This window comes from Pelophylax lessonae, assembly GCF_965119305.1.
Source record: "Pelophylax lessonae genome assembly, chromosome: 2".
NCBI classification, from domain to species: Eukaryota; Metazoa; Chordata; class Amphibia; order Anura; family Ranidae; genus Pelophylax; species Pelophylax lessonae.
In genome coordinates, this window is record NC_138769.1 from 425,021,417 (window position 1) to 425,029,499 (window position 8,083).

The following is an 8,083-nucleotide window of genomic DNA, read 5'->3' on the forward strand; positions in this document are numbered from 1 at the left end:
CTTCCTGTACTGTGCACATCTTGTGGATTCTGTTTTTCAAAACATATGCGCACTCTGACAGTGGTCCTACTTTACATTTCTACTATAATGATTATGGCAGAATGGCAAAGTACATGCTACAATAATTCAGCTTAAATACATACACAGGAAACTGGAACAACACAGGTACAACCACATTTTATGTGATATACAACAACATTTTTATGTGTAAATGTTTGGGTATTCTTACAATCTCCAAATCATTAAAAATATGTAAACCATTCCAAATGTAATACAGTATTACTATTAAACACTAGTTTACTCTTGTTCTAGATTCAATCTAATCAAAGAAAAAACTTGAATACCCGTCACCAGGGCTGCTGTTAGAAATCGCGGTGCCCCGTACAGACTACCTGGCAGGGCCCCCTCAAGAAAATAAGTATTTAGCTAAAATTACAACAAAATCACTATTAGCAGACACAAATATAACATAGCTCACATAAATAAAAAAGAAGATAAGATGAGAAAAATATACAGGCTGGGCAGTTGGAGCTCAGTGATCAGAGAGACAGAGAGAGAGAAACAAAGTTACAATTTACAAATAAACTCCTGAGCAGAGATAAGTGCTGGGAGGGGGGGGGGGGACCACACAGGAAGGGGGATTAGTGAGGGACGACTGTCTCTTTCTCAACAGATAAAAGCTGATAGCAGGGAGAGGGACAGATCAGATTCAGGTGCTGGAGGAGGATTTCTGTATTTGTTGTCCATCACTAATCCCCCTCTCTGTGTGAGCCCCCCTGTGTGCTTGGGCCCCCTACAAGAGGGCTGGTGGTCCCCCCCTATCAGTGGCCCTGCCTGTCACGCAGCATCAAAATTATTAGCTGCTCTGTATAAAATCAGTTCTAACAAAAACTGCCATTATATTCACGTATTGCATAAACAAATATCAATAAACAACGCAAGTTATCCATGGAGGCTGTAATCTTCATCTTTAGTTCTTGCACATCAAACCATAGCAGACAGGTGGATTTATGCTGTTTAGTACTATCTAGGACAGTGTTTCTCAACTCCGGTCCTCGGGCACACTAACAGACCAGATTTTATGTATTACCTTGGGGAGATGCAGACTAGAATACTGCAATCACTGAGCAGCAAATTATATCACCTGTGATGTATTTCATTTTTCTTGCAAACCTGGCCTGTTAGTGTGCCCTGAGGACAAGAGTTGAGAAAATCGGATTTTTGTAAGATCTTACCGTAAAATCCTTTTCTCTTAAGCTCATTGACAGACGTAGTCTTCTTGATTCTCAAGAGCTGGGTTATGTTGTCTCCGCAGGAGTAGGACTAGGCAGAAAGACAAAACGTTCTGGCTCCACCTTAGGGGCAGTCCCTGAGGGTATATCCTCCCTCTCTCTGCTACAGGGAATCAGTTCTGTTCTAAAGCAGTAACAGAGAATTTAACCCAACCCAACTCAATGATAGAGGGGCGGGTACTACGTCTGTCAATGAGCTTAAGAGAAAAGGATTTTACGGTAAGATCTTACAAAAATCCGATTTTCTCTATCGCTCATTGACAGACGTAGTCTTCTTGATTCTCAAGAGCTGGGACATCCAGAAGCAGTGCCACAAATGAGGGGTGGGATTGACAAAAATCAAAATCCAATCTAGAAGGCCCAACCGGTGCCAAACTAGAAGTTTTAAAGGCTCATTATAAACAAAGAATGAGACTCAAATAAAAATTCCAACGGAAAAAAACCCTCGAGGTAGACCACTGGTCTCCTCAAATGGCGGCCTGCAAAACCTTGCGGCCAAACGAGGCATCAGACGATGCCATTACATCAACTTTATAATGTTTTGTAAAGGTATGCACCGACGACCAGGTAGCCGCCTTGCACACCTGGACCACTGACGCCTGATGGCGAAAGGCCCATGACGCACTAAGCGCCCGAGTGGAGTGCGCCTTAACAGGGAACGGGGGCTCCCGACCCTTAATAGAGTAAGCCTGTACCACCGTCTGTCTGATCCATTTGGAAATGGTCGCGGCAGATGCAGGCAACCCCTTTTTGGGTCCATCCGGGATCACAAAAAGTGAATCCGTCTTGCGAAACGAGTCTGTCGTTTTTAAGTATACCCTGATCGCCCGGACCACATCCAAGGAGTGTAAAGCAAACTCCCGAGGATGACTGGGCTTAGGACACAGGGAAGGTAATACAATTTCTTCATTCAGATGAAATTCTGAAACCACTTTTGGTAGGAAGGATGGATTCGGACGAAGAACCACCTTATCTCTATGAACCACCAGATATGGGGAACGACAAGATAATGCGGCCAGTTCTGACACCCTGCGTGCAGAAGTAATAGCCACCAAGAAGGCCACCTTCTGGGACAACGTAGGTAGAGGAATCTCCCTAATATCTTCAAAGGGAGGTTTCTGAAGAACCGACAATACTAAATTAAGATCCCAGGGTGGTAACGGCGCGCGCACTGGCGGAGCCAGATGTCGCACCCCCTGGATGAAATTCCGCACCAAGGAATGAGTAGCCAAAGGCTTCTGAAAGAAGATAGCTAATGCTGAGACCTGACCCTTGATAGTACTCAAGGCCAGTTTCTGCTCAACCCCTTGTTGCAGAAAAGCTAATATTCGACTAACCGAATAAGACCGTGGACGGAACCCCAGAGGTTCACACCATGCAATGTAGGACTTCCATGTGCAATGATAAATCTTTCTGGAAGTCGCTTTCCTTGCTTCAACTAGAGTAGGAATAACTGAAGCTGACAAACCTTTGTCCTTCAGCACCTGGGTCTCAATAGCCAGGCCGTCAAAGCCAGCGATCGTAAAGCAGGATGGAAGATCGGTCCCTGAGACAGTAGGTCCTCCCTGAGAGGAAGTCTCCACGGGACGTCCGCCACCAGTCTGACCACGTCAGCGTACCAAGCTCGACGAGGCCAGTCCGGAGCTACCAGAATTACTGGAATTCCTTCCTCCTCTATCCTGCAAAGAAGTCTTGGCAGTAACCCGAGAGGAGGGAAGGCATACATTAGCTGGTATTGCCCCCACGGGGCGATCAGTGCATCTGCGGTCTCTGCTAGAGGATCGCGGGAGCGAGCCACGAATCTCTGTACTTTCCTGTTGAATCGTGATGCCAACAGATCCACATCCGGGGTGCCCCACCGTAGGCACAACTGGTGGAAAACGTCTGGATGGAGGGACCATTCCCCCTGATCCAGAGTCTGACGGCTGAGATAATCTGCCTGCCAATTCTCCACCCCCGGAATGAACACCGCAGAGATAGCTGGAACAAATCGTTCCGCCCAGCGAAGAATGCAAGCCACTTCTTTGGCCGCTCGGACACTCTTGGTGCCCCCCTGGTGATTGACATAAGCCACGGCCGTGGCATTGTCCGACTGGATCCGAACCGGGCTGCCCTGGAGCTGCTCGGTCCAGTGAATCAGACAAAGTCTGATCGCTCTCAGTTCCAATACATTTATCGGCCACCTGGATTCTTCCAGGGACCAAAGTCCCTGGACAGATAACTGACCGAGAATTCCTCCCCATCCGGATAGACTGGCATCCGTGGTCACTATCGTCCAATATATTGGCAGAAATGACTTTCCCTGGCTGAGCATCGGAGACCGAAGCCACCAGACCAGAGACTCTCTGGTCTGTTTGCTCAATCGGATCTGATTGTCCAGGGATTCCGGATTCCGATTCCATCTTAGAAGAATCTCTTGCTGAAGAATTCGGGTATGGGACTGGGCAAATGGGACTGCTTCGAAGGAAGTCACCATCAACCCCAGAACCCTCATGCAAGTTCGAAGAGAAGACCAGCTGTTGGATAGTAACAACTGGACTGCTAACTGAATCTTCTGGAGTTTCCCTACCGGAAGAAAAACTCTTGTCCTGACTGTGTCTAGAATTAGACCCAGATATTCGAGCCTCTGGGTGGGAACCAGAAATGACTTTTGCTGGTTCACCAGCCACCCGAATTCCTGTAAAGAAATTATAGTAATTTCTATGTTTTGTAGCAAGGTCTGAGGAGACTCTGCATGAAGCAGAAGATCGTCTAGGTAACCAAGAATCGATATGCCTCTTTGGCGCAGTAGTGCCAACATTGGGGCCAACACCTTCGTGAAGACCCGAGGAGCCGTGGCGAGACCGAAAGGTAACGCCACAAACTGATAGTGGTTCTCTTCTACGGAAAAGCGTAGAAACCGCTGATGTCCTGCGAAAATGGGAATGTGAAGATATGCGTCCTTGATGTCTATGGACGCTAGGACATCCCCTGGATGCAGGAAGGCCGCTACTGTGCGAATGGACTCCATTCTGAATTTTCTTATGTTGACAAAAGAATTGAGTGCCCTTAAGTCCAGAATTGGACGCACTTTTCCCTCTTTCCTGGGTATTGTAAATAGGTTTGAATAAAACCCCTGAAAACGTTCTGTCCAAGGAACGTGGACTACCACTCCTTGTTGTAGTAAATCCGTGACTGCTCTCCGCAGATCTTCTAAACGATCCGGGGATAGTCGAATATTGGAAGGGAAGAATCGCGCCGGTGGGAGAGATCGAAACTCGATCTTGTACCCTGACCTTATGACTTCGCAAACCCACTTGTCCGGGATTCTGGAAAGCCATGGATCCGGGAACCGGCGAAGACGTCCCCCCACCCCAGTTATGGGTGGGGGCGCACCTTCAGGCTTTGGACGATTTATCTTCAGGTCTGGAGGGGGCGGGCTTTTGCTTGCCCGACCAACGTCCCCTGAAGCCTCCTGAAGGAGATTTGGAGGACTTAATTTTTTCACCCGCGGGACGAAAAAACCTTTTGTGAGCAGCAAAAGAAGGCCCTCGTTTTTGACGAGTTCCTTTACCTTTAACATTTTGCGGTAAAAAGGTGCTCTTTCCACCCGTGAGATCCTTAATGATCTCATCTAAGTTGGCTCCAAAAAGACGCTCTCCTAAAAAGGGGATATTAGCCAATGCTTTTTTGGAACCTTGGTCGGCTAACCAACCTTTTAGCCACAGTGTACGCCTGAGAACCACCGCTGAGACTGATGCTCGCGCCAATAATGGAGTGGCGTCTAACGCCGCATCACACACAAACTGTAACCCCTGTATCATTTGTTCCAACAAATCTGATACCGCCTGAGGGATCTCTTCTAAGTCCCGGCGTAACCACTTGGTCCATTCAGTTACAGCCTGCGAAACCAGACCAATAGCAATTATTGGCCTGAAAGCTGATCCAATCAAGGAAAACATGGTGCGAGACATAGCTTCTATCTTGCGATCCACTGGATCTTTAAAAGACGGAGCGTCTTCTAGAGGAATAACCGTGGCTTTATTCAATCTAGCAATTGGTGAATCCACCACAGGTGGTTCTGTCCATTTCTTAATGAGGGTTTCCTCAAACGGATAACGCCTGTTAATGCGTTTAGAAATAGCAGAGGTGCGTTTTGGCAGACGCCATTCTTCTTCGATTGGATTGCCAAAACATTTGGGCAATGGAAAAACCTTCGCCACTTTGGTGCATTTTTTAGTCCCAAAAGGGATTTCAGTTTCAGCTATTTCCGACGGAATACCCTTGTAATCTTAAGGTTTCTTGAACAGATACAATGAGTGCGTTTACCAACGCTTCCTCTCTGGCTATGGCTGATGCCGAAACATCCTCCTCACTGTCTGAAGAGACAGTACACGAGACACCAATCCCAGATGAAGTACCTGCAACTGCAGAAATAGGCTCAGAGTCTGAATCCGAGGTTTCAGATAATAAGGGGTTAGGCGGGGGTCGCTTTCTTGCACCCTGTCCCTGACAAGCCACTTCCACCCGGGACACAAAAGTTTCCATAATAGCTGACAATGATTCAATCGTCAGTGGGGTGCTGGAGGATCCTGCAGACCCCTCGAGGGGATCCGGAGGAGATACATGAGTGACAGGGTCCATGTTAATTCAGGACACCTTTGCCAGAAAAAACAAAAAAAACTTTTTTTTTTTTTGTCTCCCCCTAGCGCAATAGCGCCCCTCAGAGTACCTGCTTCTCGATCCCCACAGAGAGAGAGAGGGACCCCCAAGGCTCACCAACCGATGCAGTGAAGTTTCCAACCAACTGCAGTCAGCGTCTGTCTTTTACAGACTGGAAGGAGCTGTTGCTTTTTCCCGGGTAGAAGGACGTGGCTCCGCCCCCTGTGTACGCCTTCCGGCGTTCCCAGCTCTCCACGAGGTAGCTGGGCTCATGAAACATGGCCGCCCCCATACAAGAGACAATAGACTCCAAAAACATGGCGGCCGGCGTGACCTGAGGACATACATGCACTTGGTCTACGGCAAAATGGCGGCGGACCGCCGAAATCGTTTTCCCAGCACATCCACCTGCATCTCTGCTAAGTGGCGATTTATTGATCTACAGGAGATACACTACAAATAAGGTAGGATTATACCTCCTATGTCTGCTGTAATGCTACAGTCTGCTGGGTAGAGTGTTAGCTCTCAAACCAAGTCCACTTCCCACCAAACACATACTGTATTTACAAGGGGGACTTTTAGTGTCAGATATATACTGACCATGTATGGAGGGGCCCATAATTCATACTGCCTCATAACGAGGAAAGAAAAAAGGGAACGTTTACTCACCATACCGAACCGACAGGCACCCTCTCTTCACAATACCCTCTCCACCGGGGTGGGGGGTTGTGGACCACTCCGGACGCCTCGACTCTCTGGTTCCTGGCGTCCAAGCGAGACTTTTAACTCGCCAGGTCAGTCCCTCTACTGGGACTCCGTTGCGGCCGACCCAGCGCGGAGCTCTGGTCTGCACGCGCTCGTAGGCAGAAACCGGGGTGACCACTGGATCTCAACACCCAGCCCGTCGCCCGGCCCCGCATACTTACTTGAATGTGTCGCGGCCGACCCAGCGCAATGCAATGGTCTGCGCGCGCTCGTAGGCCGGCTGGGGTGACCACTAGTGTCGCCCAGTCCGGCGTATTTGCTTGAAGATCTCACAGGAAAAAACACTGGAGAAAAACTGCCTAAAAAAAAAAAATCTTTTTTTTTTTTTTTTTTTTAAAGAAAAAATCTTGCCAGGACCAAAAAGATCCCAGCAAGGAACTTAGGTCCTTACTCCTGACTAGACAGAAAAAAACTGATTCCCTGTAGCAGAGAGAGGGAGGATATACCCTCAGGGACTGCCCCTAAGGTGGAGCCAGAACGTTTTGTCTTTCTGCCTAGTCCTACTCCTGCGGAGACAACATAACCCAGCTCTTGAGAATCAAGAAGACTACGTCTGTCAATGAGCGATAGAGAAACACTGATCTAGGAACTAAACAAAATGAAAGGTCTTAGTGGGTTATCATTACATTTCCCTCCTAGAAATAAACGAATGGTTAGCAACAAAGACACATATAAACCACAAAATGCAAAACATATGGCCATGTTGTTTCATGAGTGCACTCTTTTCTACCCATATTAAATGAGCTCATATTAAATAATTATCACCAAGTGGATTTTCATTAAAGGATGTCCATCAAAAGTTGTCAATAACTCACCATGATTAAAATACATTCACAATAACATTTAAAGTGTGTTCATCACATTGTGCACAAAGATTAGACATCACCAAATCCATATTTATTTTTCTATTTCAAGCTTTTGTTCAATCCCATACAGGTCTTGAAAACTTCTAGAAACAGATCTGGTTCCTTCTGTATTAACAAAAAAAGCTTATCAAACAGTCCTTAGTGTTGTAATCTAAAGAATCACACTTCATTACAAACACCAATAATGACAATACAAAGTAGACATTCAGTGGGAAAAATAATTATTTCATCCCTTGCAGATTTTGTAAGTTCGCCCACTTACAAATAAATTAAGGGTCTTTAATTTCTATCATAGGTGTATTTTACATTATAGGGACAGAATATCAACCAAAAAATCCAGAAAAAACACATAAAACAAATGCTATAAATAAAGTTGCCGTTCATTGAGTAAAATAATTATTCAATCCCCAAACAAAACAGGACTTAGTACTTGGTGGAGAAACTCTTGTTGGCAAGCACAGAGATAAGATGTTTCTTGTAGTTGGTGACTACAAGATTTTGGTCCACACTTCTTTACAG